The 13389-nt window shown below is 36.9% G+C and overlaps 1 long non-coding RNA gene across 1 annotated transcript; it reads right to left on the bottom strand.

The window, feature by feature from the left end:
* Positions 1-539: 539 nt before the first annotated feature.
* Positions 540-1370, bottom strand: LOC127114847 (uncharacterized). The gene is made up of 2 exons (XR_007800604.1): positions 912-1370; positions 540-833 (listed from the first exon to the last, which is right to left on the bottom strand). It is a non-coding gene; the product is annotated as an uncharacterized LOC127114847 (long non-coding RNA).
* Positions 1371-13389: the final 12019 nt, after the last annotated feature.

A 13389-nucleotide genomic window follows, 5' to 3' on the forward strand; every position in this document is an offset into this window, starting at 1 on the left:
TATAAAAATAATAATAAACAAATAATAATTATAATAGTAAATAATAATGATAAATAATAAAAATAAATATTAATAACAATACTTATTATTATCAATAATCAAAAACTAATAATAATAATAATTAAAATGTTCATAATAAATCAACAAAACATAAATAAAAAGATAAAAATAAATAAATAAAAATAAAAACAAATAGTAATTAAAAAAATAATTAACAAGAATAATAAATAATAATAATAATATGTAGTAACCATAATATAATGAATAATAATATGCAATAACCAATAAATTGTAATTCTTAATGATGATGATAACAATGAAGGTAACAGTACGTAATGATAAGTAATGTTAGTGATAGTTCATAAATAATTACAGTAATAATACTACTAATAATAACAATATTAATAATACATAATAATAGTAATACAAATAATAATAATAGTAATAATAATAATAATATAATCATAATAATTTAATAATAATAATAATAATAATAATAATAATAATAATAATAATAAAAGAAGAGAACACAAACTTACTAGCAGTGGAAGTTACTAGTTTGGAGATTTATTTGGAAAAGAAAAAAACAACTTTGACCCCCCACACATGCGTTGACATGTGGCAGGAGGATGTGAAAAAATATTTAGAAAAAACAAAATAGTGGCATCTCCTTTCATGAAAAAATAACAGTAACAGAGGTAAAAACCTCTCCACCCCTTCCGATCAAATATCGATGGAAAACACCACAAGGGTGGTCGACCGACCGGTGGCGGTGCGGTGGCGCCCCCACTCTCCCGATCTGTCCTCTTTCGTTCGTTAACCTCTCTCTTTCTCTACCAAGTAAGCAAACTTCTCTATAAACACAAACAAACTTCTAACCATAACTCACACATACACAAAAAGAAACAAACCTCTTGAAATGAAACAAAAAAAGCTTCCAACTTATAGAAATATGATGATGAGTTTAAGGTTGTTGTGGTAAGTTTGATGTTGTGGTTGTAGATGTTGTTGTTGTTATGGTGTAGTGAGATGAAATGAGTTAGGTGAGGTTGATGATGGTAGTTGTAAGAAGTTGTGGTGTTTGAAGAAAAAATGTGTGTTTGTGGAGAGTGAAGAGTTTTATATAGTTAAAGTAGTGATGATGGTGATGAAGATGGTTATGGTTTTTTTTAGTTGGTTTAAATGAAGTTGTTGTTGTAGTTTTAACAGAGATAATATGTGTTAGTAAGAAAATGAGTGAGGTTGTAGATGTTCATGAAAGAAAGAAAGGTTGGGCGGTTTGATGATGTAGAGAGAGAGAGTAGATATTTTATGTTTAGATATTTTTTTGTGGTGTATGTTGTGAAGGATGTAGCAGTAAAAAAGGAGAAGAAAAGAAGAGAGAGAGAGAGAGAGAGAGAGAGAGAGAGAGAGAGAGAGAGAGAGGAAAAAGAGAAAGAGAGGAAGAAAATAAACCAATGGAAAAAGGGGACACGTGAATAGAAGAGGGAAAGAAGAAAATATCTCCAATCAAAGCCAAGTGTCCTTTATACATTGGTCCAAAAATAAATAAATTTTAATTCAAAAACAAAATTTATATGGATTGGTTGATAAAAATATATTATCCATTTTCTAATTTTACTAATTAAAATAAAATACCCAAACATAAATTAAAATTTGAATCGAGAACATAGATAATTCTAAATAAATCTCTCAATTTTTATGGCAATGGAACAAAAATAATCAGTCAAAAATTGAATAAAAATTGGGCGTAAAAATTTTCAAATAAATAAATAAATCAAATGCATTAAAATGATAAATGCGAAATAAAATTTTCAGAAACATACAGGTTTCGATCTGATTTTGAAATAAAAATTGATCGGTTAAAAGGATCAGACTGATTAAAATGCGTCCAAAAAAAGTAGTCGAAAAAATAAAACGAGCACATCACGTTAAACTACGTGAATCGTAGATTAAGAAAACTGACATCTTCAAGCTCAAATTTTGAATTTTTTTCGCCCTCTAATCCTGCATACAGTTGAGAAACGATTCGATCGGTCTGCCTGTATATCCGAAAAATTATTCCGAATGATATTCTAAATATTATACGGAAACAAAGCATGTTATGACAAGTATAAAATGCAAACGTCTTGTAAATGAAATGAATTGCTGACTGGATAAATGTGAACAGACAATCAGACATAAATGAATCGCTCCTGGATCATTTGCTCTTGATTCTTAAACACAAACAAAACTCTACAAAGATCCAGATGACGACAATACTCTTGATTGTCACCCTCTGGTCCTCTGAAATCATGATGAAATGGAAACAAATGATGCACTAAGATTGAGAAATCAAATCTTTCGACTTCTTAATCAATAGATGACTGAATGAATGTCATCAAGACCAGATGAAATGCCAGAACTCCGGACCTTTTACCTGAACCCTGACGAATGCTTTAAATTGATAAAATACACGACAAAACGAATTGATTTATGCTATGCTGATGCAAATGAAAAACTCAGGGTAAAATTTAGGGTATGACAGGTGGCCATTGGAACCACAAAAGCAACTTGAAGTGAGTTATATTTACAAGTTAGATGTATTTACAAAATGAGGTCAAAGTTGGATTAAGGTTTATTCACAATGAGTATTTATGAAAAGAGTTTTGAAAAATCAAAGGCATAAGGCCTAGGTTTCTAGTTTGAAACAAAGTCAAAGTTTGAAGAAAAGATTTTTGACTTGGGTTAGAGTGGAGAGAAGAAGAGAAGGGCTAGTCCTAAGGCATACAAAGATAAGAGGGAGAAGATAAACCCTTGCTTTTCCTTTTCTTGAAATCATAGTGATGATTCAAGATGCTCCTTTCCTTTGGACTTAGCAAACAATCAAGCAATCAAACAATTTTGGATTCAAGCTCCTAGGATCTCCATTTGGCTTGTCTCTCTTAACTTGGCTACTCATGACAATGGTTCTCTTACACAATCTCAAAGTGGAATCCCTATCACACAAGAACAAACATCAAAAAGTTCACAACACAATAAGGGGAATGGACAAAGAATAAGTTTAGATGAGAAGTCCTTTAAAGTCAACTTTGAAATTTAGCATTCTAAAGGCATGAGGCCTAGTTGCTCTTCAACAAGTTTAGCATTCTAAAGGCATAGGGCCTAGTTTGCTCTTGAACTCCTTTAAGCATGGGTAAATCCTAATTCTAAGTCCTTTCTCCTTTTTGCATTAAGTTCACACAAAACAAAACAAGATAACAATTCATTTATATACAATAATGAGCTCAAATGAGCAAAAGGAAAATGACATAAACATAAAATATATGCTCAAGTGAGCAAAATGAAAAGCAATATGAATAAATGAGCAAGAAATAAATTGCATTAAAGTAAAGGGCAAGAAATTAAATGCTCAAATTAAAGTTATTAATTAGTATGGTTATGTTAGTTTGTCATAAGACAATGTAGCGCTATGTTAAGCAATCGTAAATGAACTAATGTAGTAGTCACACCTATCTGAGGTCGGTCAATAAAACTATAGGCAAATAAACACAAGTTAGAGATCATGACTAGTAAGCCAAGTTCCACAAACTTGCCATGCCAAAAAAAAGGGGAAAGACCTTGTATGGACTTTAGGTTATTTGCTTTACTAAGAAGCAACCTATCTTGGACACAAAACAACTCACTCGATCTTGGATCAAGTTGAATTTGGTTTGGATCAAAGAAGGTTAAACTTCTCATTTGTCAAGACCAACCATAAGACATTAACTCATTGGCCAAATTATGAAAAGAAAGGGATGAAGATGAAATGGAGGGAAAGAGAATTCAAGTATCAAATCCAATTGATCAAATATGAACCAAGTCATCATCAATCAAAGCCAAACAAAAAAGAAATGAAGATTACAAGTCAACAAGTCAACCATAATTTTTTGGTAATTTTTGAATAAAAAATAAATGCAAAATAAAATAAACAAAAGATGGTTAAACCTCAAATTTAATTCAAATCAACTTCAACAAGTCCAATTAAATTCTCATAGGTCTAACATGTCCAAACTAACTTTGACAAAAAATTTCAACAATTTTAGAAATCAGAAATTATTTAAAAACAATTAAAAATAAGGGAAAATAACACAATATGAATTCAAATCTCAAATAAATATCAAATCAAATAAGAAATTGATGAGACTATTTTTCATTGACTTATCATGAAAAATAGGTGTTAGGAAAATATTTTTGGATTTTTCAAATATCAGAAAGTAATTAAAAATGAATTAAAACTATTAAAAGTCAAATAATTCACAAAAAATATTAAATGAAGTCACAAAAATAATTAAAAATAAAAATATGAAACTAGATTTTTCAAGAAAAAATTTGGAATTGGTCTCATATTTTTGTGACTTCAAATAAATTTTCTATGAATTTTTGAAAATAAATGGAATTAACTGAAATTAAAAGAAAATAGGAATAATAGAAAAAAGCGCAGCCACCAGATCACATTCATTAATTGAGGTGGCATGGATCAAAGGCTCAGAGGCGCGGATGCATGGTAGACCTAAGTCAAGCGCGCAACATAATGCATTAAATCAAGTAATCACATTGGATGGTCAAGATTATAACATTGAGACACGATCCAATGGCTGGGAAGAAAACACGTGGGGATGGTGGTGAAAACCACCATCTTCTCCGGTGACGTACCAGATTCCGGCCACCACACGCAGGAAAAAAATTGTAATGAAAATAAAAAGTAAGGACATCAAAATGAAGCTCAGGTGATATACATCACCACTGTATCCATGGATCATCCTCACTCACGCTATTCTCTCCAAATCCTCACTCTTTTCTTGAACCTTACACTCTTCCTTTCCTATTTAGAGAGAAATGTGAGATGGAAGATCATGGTATGTCAACTGGAAATGCACGAAATGAACAATTGAAAACATCACCATCTAACAATTAAACTACGACCACCACTGGCCTGCCTCAAGTGTGAGGACTTCAGAAAACCACATAAACCAACGAAAATCACATTGAATTGCAAGATCTAGATCCAAAAAGTTTGAGGTTCTACCTCTGAAATGGAGCTTCTAAGGCCACGAATTCTTCAAGATCTTGATCTGCTTTTGCTCTGGAAGTGTGATGGAGATGATAGGTTAAGGAATTGAGCTTTGAAAATCAACTAATGATGTTGAATTTCAAGCTTGAAAAAGAGAGAAAAATATGAAAATTCCTTTGGTAATGGTTGGGATTTCAATTCTGCAGCACTTCAGGTCTCCACTTGGTTGAGAAATGAATGAGGTTGAGCTCTTATTTATAGCTGAAGAGGGTTGTAAGGCATGGTTCCCTCGTGTGCATGAAATTTGAATCTTGCTTGCATGGGTCTGTGCAAGCGTGTAGCAGGCCCAAGAATGAGTGAAACTTCTTGTTGATACCTCGTGGAATGGATTTGGACGTGCACAATGAGTTGAACAAGCTTGCACATCAGGTTATAACATGAAATTGATGATTTTATATATTTGCCAAAATGGACATAAAGAATGAACTCTTCGAAACACACATGGAAAGTCCAAAAAAGTAATGTGAGTAATGGTTGGAAAGCCCTTGAAATAAGGAATAAAAGTCATTTGGGCAAAAAATCATTTGGCATTTGGAAATTAATGAAAACTGGCTGTGAAAGTTTGGGCACAAAACATGTCTAAGTCACCCTTTGAAAATTTTCACCAAAAGCAAGCCTCTTCAAGCCCCTCTGTTTCTATTATGAAAGCTTCAAATGGAAAAACCTCCAACATAAAAGTTGTAGTTCTTTTCAATATGATCAATTTAGACTCAAATTTTGCATAATTTGGATTTTTCATGAAAACGTTATGGGCATTTGAAGTTGGACACTTTTCAAGTTCAATGACTTAGGTCCAAAGTGGCCTATAATGTTTTGTATTATCACATGTATTTATTTTAAGATTATGAAATTTTGTACAACATAACATTTTATTTAGACATCGTAAACTTTAAAAAACCTTTTTTTCCTCTCCAATTTAAGTTGTCCTCAAATCACCAATTAATTTGGTCTCACCTAAAAATCATAAAAAATTAAGGAAGTTAGGTCCTTGGGAAGTTGACCCAAAATTAGGGTTTCAGCCAAAATGACCTATAATGTTTTGAAATTAATGATAAACTTACAAGTTTCAAATGGATTTTTGATGAACATTAACGTTGTTCATATGGTTCTTAGGAACATTTTTTATATTGGGTTCATTCAATCTCGTCAAACATCAATCTCAATCTTCATTTGACAAACACATCACCAGTTGTATCTCAGTGGACCTCAGCTTAGTCAGATGACTTGACTGGTCAACTTTTCAAGGACAAACTTCCAATCTTGATAAATGAATGATTGAGGATCCTCAAATGAGCTCATATATGCATAAAATTATGAATGAAAGAACTTCCCTTGACTAAATTTGATCATAGGTTGATGTTGCTTCGTGAGTAAGGCACAGTTGAACTAGGGTTTCCTTGGGAAACAATCCTCAAGCCCTTTGAGTTATCTTGATCAAATTGGAAAATTGAGATACTTGGGAGACATATATGATAATTATGAACTTTGTGGACCATTTTCATGCTTTTTCTCATCTTCATCTAGCCATTTCGTTGAGCTTAGGAGCTTCCAAGGAGCATTGGGGCACATGATCACTTGAGCTTCAAAACAAAAGAGTTAGTGACATATTTTTGTGCTTTTGGTTAGTAATAAAATAAGAGAAGCAATAATATATAATACAAGCATGCTTGGTGATCTCAAACCACTCACACAAGTCCCAACCCTAGGGTTAAGGAGCTAAACATGCTATGATCCTTGAGGCAATGCATTGAGCAATGATATGATGCCATGAGGGATCTTAGGGTCAAAATTAGGGTCTTACAACTATAAAACCCTAAAAAGAGAATAAGATCAATTTTTCATCTGCTTAACGATTTTCCTTGCTTGAATTCTGAAATCTCTTTTATACTCAAAATCATTATGCAGGTTAATCAAACCCATTGAACATAATGATCCAACACCATCTCCCAACTTTGAGTTCCCTGTATTTGAGGCAGAAGAAGATGATGTTGAAGAGATTCCTGATGAGATTACACGTCTGCTTGAGCACGAGGAGAAGATCATTCATCCACATCTTGAGTATCTGGAAACAGTCAACTTGGGGTCTGAAGACTGCTTTCGTGAAGTGAAGATTGGGGCACTCCTTGAAGAGTCTGTTAAGAAGGGGTTGATTGAGTTGCTACGAGAATATGTCGACGTCTTTGCCTGGTCGTATGAAGACATGCCCAGTCTAGTTACTGATATCGTGCAACATTTCTTGCCGTTGAAGCCTGAGTGTGTGCCTGTGAAGCAGAAGCTCAGAAGAACTCATCCTGATATGGAAGTGAAGATTAAAGAAGAAGTTCAGAAGCAAATTGATGTGGGGTTTCTGGTGACTTCTACATATCCTTAACGGGTGGCCAATATTGTGCATGTGCCTAAGAAAGATGGAAAAGTCCGAATGTGTGTGGATTACCGTGACTTGAATAAAGCTAGTCCAAAAGATGATTTTCCTCTACCACACATTGATATGTTGGTAGACAATACGGATAAATTCAATGTCTTTTCATTTATGGACGGATTTTCCGGTTATAATCAGATTAAAATGGCACCCGAGGATATGGAGAAGACAACATTCATCACACCTTGGGGAACATTCTGTTATCGAGTGATGCCCTTCGGTTTGAAGAACGTCGGAGCCACGTATCAGCGCGCTATGACTACCTTGTTAATTTCATGATATGATGCACAAGGAGATTGAGGTGTATGTCGATGATATGATTGCAAAGTCGAAAACGGAAATTGAACATGTAGAGCACTTGTTGAGTGTTGTTGAGTGAAGTGATCGCTTGTGGGTGTATTTTGGGGGTGTTGTTTGGAGTGGTGGGTGAGGGGGCGGTGTTGAGTTGATGGGTGTTTTGGGCTGATCTTAGAGAGTCGAGGAGGTTGCTCGATGCCAAGTGCCAAAAGATTGTTGTCGAGATCTTTTCCAGCGTTTGAGGAAGTACAAGCTCCGCTTGAACCCGAACAAGTGTACATTTGGAGTCCGTTCCGGCAAGTTTGGACCACTCGCCTAGTCGTTATCCCCATCCCCCTCTATTGTCTTTTTGGAAATCCTTATAGGGGGGTACTCAACCTCTCTTTTCGCCCCCCCACTTCCTTTATACCCCATGACTCCTACAACGCAGGTTTCAGAGGCCCGCGGGCAGTCGTAACATTCTTTCCAATTCTTTAATCCAAGTTCGACCTTCCGTTCGGCCCTACCAGCGACCCCATGTACATTGTTGGGTCGGTCCCAGAGGAAAACCCTTTTCGCCAGGATTACGCCCTATACTGTTACCATCCTCTCTTTCACCTTTAGAGAGAATTAGATGAACACAGGCCTTTTATTCCTTAATTGTTTAATTGTATTCTATTGATACCACTCCCCCCGCCCCTCCAGTTCCTTCGCACCCCCCCGGCCACTGATCCTCTCGAGCCTATTGGGCTTTATTATTAGAGAGAGAGGTATTGAGGTTGATCCTGCCAAGGTCAAAGCAATACAAGAGATGCCTGTGCCCAAAACTGAGGAGTAAGTCCGAGGTTTTCTTGGCCGCTTGAATTACATTTCAAGATTTATATCCCACATGACTGCCACATGTGCGCCTATATTCAAGCTCCTCCGGAAAGATCAGCGTCATGATTGGATCGAGGATTGCCAAAAGACCTTCAACTGTATCAAAGAGTATTTGGAGACCGTTGATTATGTACTTGACTGTGCTTGATGATTCCATGGGTTGGGTCCTTGGTCAGCAAGATGAATCAGGGAAGAAAGAATATGCAATATACTACTTGAGTAAGAAGTTCACCGACTGTGAGTCTCGGTACTCAATGCTTGAGAAGACATGTTGTGCTTTGGCTTGGGTTGCTAAGCGTTTACGCCAGTATATGCTGAATCATACAACTTGGTTGATATCCAAAATGGATCCGATCAAGTATATCTTTGAGAAGCCTGCTTTAACTGGGAGAGTAACCCATTGGCAGATGTTGTTGTTTGAGTATGATATCGAGTATCGAGCTCAAAAAGTTATTAAAGGTAGTATCTTGGCTGATCATTTGGTGCATCAACCAATTGAAGATTATCAGTCCGTGCAATATGACTTCCCTGATGAGGAGATTCTGTATTTGAAAATGAAAGATTGTGATGAGCCTATGCTCGATGAAGGTCCAGAGCCTGGTTCCCGATGGGGTATGGTGTTTGATGGTGCTGTCAATCAGTATGGAAATGGTATTGGAGCAGTGATTATTACTCCTCAAGGCACACACTTTCCTTTTACAACAAGGCTAACTTTCAAATGCACGAATAATATGGCGGAGTATGAGGCTTGTATTATGGGTTTGGAAGAATGTATGGATCTTAGGATCAAACATCTTAATGTTTATGGAGATTCGGCCCTTGTGGTTAATCAGATTAAGGGTGAATGGGAGACGAATCAGCCTGGCCTCATTCCATATAGAGATTATGCGAGGAGGATTTCAACTTTCTTTACTAAAGTTGACTTTCATCATATTCCTCGAGATGAGAATCAGATGGCAGATGCTCTCGCTACGCTTGCTTCAATGATTGCTGTCAACTATTGGAATGAAGTTCCAAATATTACTGTGATGCGCTTGGACAGACCAGCTCATGTGTTCGCAGTTGAGGTGGTGAAAGATGATAAGCCGTGGTATTATGATATCAAGTATTTTTTTCAAAGTCAGACTTACCCGTCTGGGGCATCTGTTAAAGATAAGAAGACTTTGAGAAGATTATCTGGCAGTTTCTACCTTAATGGTGATGTGCTTTACAAGAGGAATTTTGACATGGTTCTGCTCAGATGTGTGGATAGACACGAAGCAAACCTGTTGATGACTGAAGTCCATGAGGGTTCATTTGGTACTCATTCCAATGGACATGCTATGGTGAAAAAGATGTTAAGAGCAGGCTACTATTGGCTGACAATGGAGTCTGACTGCTGCAAGTATGTGAAGAAATGCCACAAGTGTCAGATTTATGCGGATAAGATTCATGTTCCCCCGACACTTCTGAATGTTATTTCCTCACCATGTCCTTTCTCCATGTGGGGAATTGACATGATTGGTATGATTGAACCTAAGGCGTCGAACGGTCACCGTTTTATTCTCGTAGCCATTGATTACTTCATCAAGTGGGTTGAAGCTGCATCGTATGCAATTGTGACCAGGAAGGTGGTTATGAAGTTTATCAAGAACCAACTCATATGTCGTTATGGTGTGCCAGACAAGATCATTACTGATAATGGATCTAACTTGAATAATAAGATGATGAAAGAGTTGTGTAGCGAGTTCAAGATTGCACATCATAATTCTTCTCCCTATAGACCCAAGATGAATGGGGCTATTGAAGCTGCTAAGAAGAACATCAAGAAGATTATTCAGAAGATGGTTGTTACGTACAAAGATTGGCATGAGATGCTACCGTTTGCTTTGCATGGCTATCATACATTTGTTCGCACTTCAATAGGGGCAACCCCTTTCTCTCTTATATATGGCATGGAAGTTGTGCTCCCCGTAGAGGTTGAGATCCCATCAATGAGAGTCTTGATAGAGGCCAAGTTGACTGAGGCTGAATGGGTTCAGAGTTGTTATGACCAACTGAATTTGATTGAAGAAAAGAGATTAACTGCCATGTGCCATGGTCAGTTGTATTAACAAAGGATGAAGAGAGCTTTTGATAAGAAGGTCAAGCCTTGTGTGTTTCGAGAAGGTTACCTCATGCTCAAGAAAGTCTTGTCTTTCGCGCCCGATTCCAGGGGCAAGTGGACTCCAAATTATGAAGGTCCATGTGTTGTTAAGAGAGCCTTTTCAGGCGGTGCTCTATTGCTCACAACTATGGATGGGGAGGATTTCCCTTGTCCTATGAATTCAGATGCAGTCAAGAAATACTTCGCCTAAAAATAAAAACAGAATAGCTCGTTAAGTTGAAAACCCAAACGGGCGGCTTAGGCAAAAATGAGCGTCTCGGTGGATTGAAAACCCGAAAGGGCGATCCAGGCAAAAGTTAGAGACATGAAAAAAAATGAATAAATATATCCCGCTAGATTGAGTACCTCACCCTGGGGCAATCTAGGCAAAAATTAGGGATTTGGCAAGTAACTGCATCCTAACAAGACTTTGTTCTACGACTGTCATATGTCAAAGATTCTCGCTCAGTCATCTTCAAATGAAGTTTTGAATACAGTGGATTCAGAGTTGGTGGAGAATCGGTCATTATGTTCAATGTAGCCCTTTTTCCATGTATATCACTAATTTCAAATTTGTAAAGATCCATGGAGTCTCGCCATTTGCAGACTACCATTCTCTTAAATAAATTTGAGCCTTTATCCAATCCTTGGCACTCTTATTTGTTTCTGTTTAACAAAGGTTTTCATGTTTTAATTGATAAATATCATTGTTTTAAACAAATAAAGTTTTCATAAATAAACTATTTTAAACAAAATGAACATTCACAATGACTGAAAGGATAAGTGGGATGCCCTCAGTGCTTTCCCAAAGATAGTATGATTACCAAAACGTAAGACATTTATTCATATTCTGGAATTCTTATATCCTCTTCATCAGCTTTCAAGTTGTCTCCCCCAGCGAGCGCAGAAAAGAGTAATACATCATAGTTTCCTAGGGAGTCTGGCACTAGCATTTGTGTTTTATCAATTACATGGTTGTCATCCCTTGTGTGGACTGACATAAAATCCCTTATAGATTGATAAAAGTTTATATGCTATCTATTCACGAGGAAGTTTGTCTTTCCCCAGTATGAGTAGAAGTCCCCGGCGGAGTAAGCATGTGTTCCCTGCAGGGCTATCTTTCCAAATAATTGTCTCCTCAGCAGGAAGTTGCCTAGAGCAATTGATGAAGGGCTTGTCTCCCTTTTCATCCCCAGCATGTCGCTTGTTGACGAAGGATTCATTTCCAATCTCCTTAGCCAGGGTAGTTCCTTCAAGAACATTTACAGCTTGTCCCCGGTAGGGTTGCCAGATCAGAGTTTGATATTTGTATCTCCTTCGAGTCGGGAGATTTCTTATAGCATTAAGAGATGGCGTTGAAGATGTTTATTTCCTTCCCCGGTAGAGCAAAATGCTATTATTCCCCTTTGTAGTGTTTCCTCTCCAGCAGATAGAAGGGAATGTTTCGTTTGATGTGCATTTGGTTGGTGGTTATTCCCCACAGAGTTTCATATCATTCCTTGATAAGCTTCCCCAGTAGAGTTTCTTCTCCGGTGGATCTTTTTGTGTTTTAACCACCTGTCCCTGAGAGAGTTGATGGAAACTCCCCGGCAGATTTTCTGCGTCTTCCTTATGTCAAGATTGTTTTGCTCCTGGAAGACTTCTCTTGTGCAGAGTGTTATCTCCTGGAGTTGGAAGCTTTGACTTTGCTTATTCCCATCTGTGGTTAAAGTTTTCCGTTATTTACGCTTGTTTTAGAGATCATCCCCATCAGAGTTGAGTTCTCTGTTTGATTCTCTTCTTCTGCTGCTCCTGAATACATCTTCTTTGTATTCTCAGTGAGTGTAGCTTTGGGATAGGGCTTGATATCCCTGATGATTTATTTTCATCCTGCTCGGGTTGTTCCCAAGTTGAGTTCTCCAGTGGGCTTCGCCTTTCCTGTTGAGACGTTGTGTCGGGTGTCGGATCGTTATTCTTGGACTTGTTTGTGTTAGATATGTCTGTCAGCATTAATCATGCATATACATGCATAATCATAGCATTCAGATATTCATGTTGCATTCTTTGCCATATATCCTTGCTTGTTATCTCCTGCTATTGGTGAAATATTCTCCCCCAAGCAGGTGTTTGTGTCTGATCTCTCCATATAGAGTCAGCCCCATAGGCAGAAAGTGTCTACCTTTCCTTCTTTATTCCCCACCGAGTTATGTCCTTGTGGATGGTTACTGTTTCAGTTTCCTCCCCAAGTGTGTATTGGGATGGGAATTACTCCCCTGAGTTATATCCTCATCGGGTTGAGTCTTGTTTGCTTGTGTCTTTCTAGTTTGTCCCTAGATTGATTCTTTTCTCTTTATCCCCTGCAGTTCCTTGTGGATTAGTTGTTCAATTGCTCAGTAACCAGTCTTTGTCCATCTTTTCCCCAGCGAATTTTGCGGCATTTTGCGGCCTTCTACCCAGTAACCGGTCGTTATAAGTCCTTTTTTTGTGGTTTTTTACCCAGTAACCGGTAGATGTAATCCCCTCTTTGTTGGTTATCTTTACCCAGTAACCGGTATTGATATTCCTTCGCTTTTGAGTATACCACCCAATAAACGGTGATATATCTCTTGGATAATTATT

This window comes from Lathyrus oleraceus, unplaced genomic scaffold (genome assembly GCF_024323335.1).
Source record: "Lathyrus oleraceus cultivar Zhongwan6 unplaced genomic scaffold, CAAS_Psat_ZW6_1.0 chrUn0704, whole genome shotgun sequence".
Classification (NCBI taxonomy): domain Eukaryota; kingdom Viridiplantae; phylum Streptophyta; class Magnoliopsida; order Fabales; family Fabaceae; genus Lathyrus; species Lathyrus oleraceus.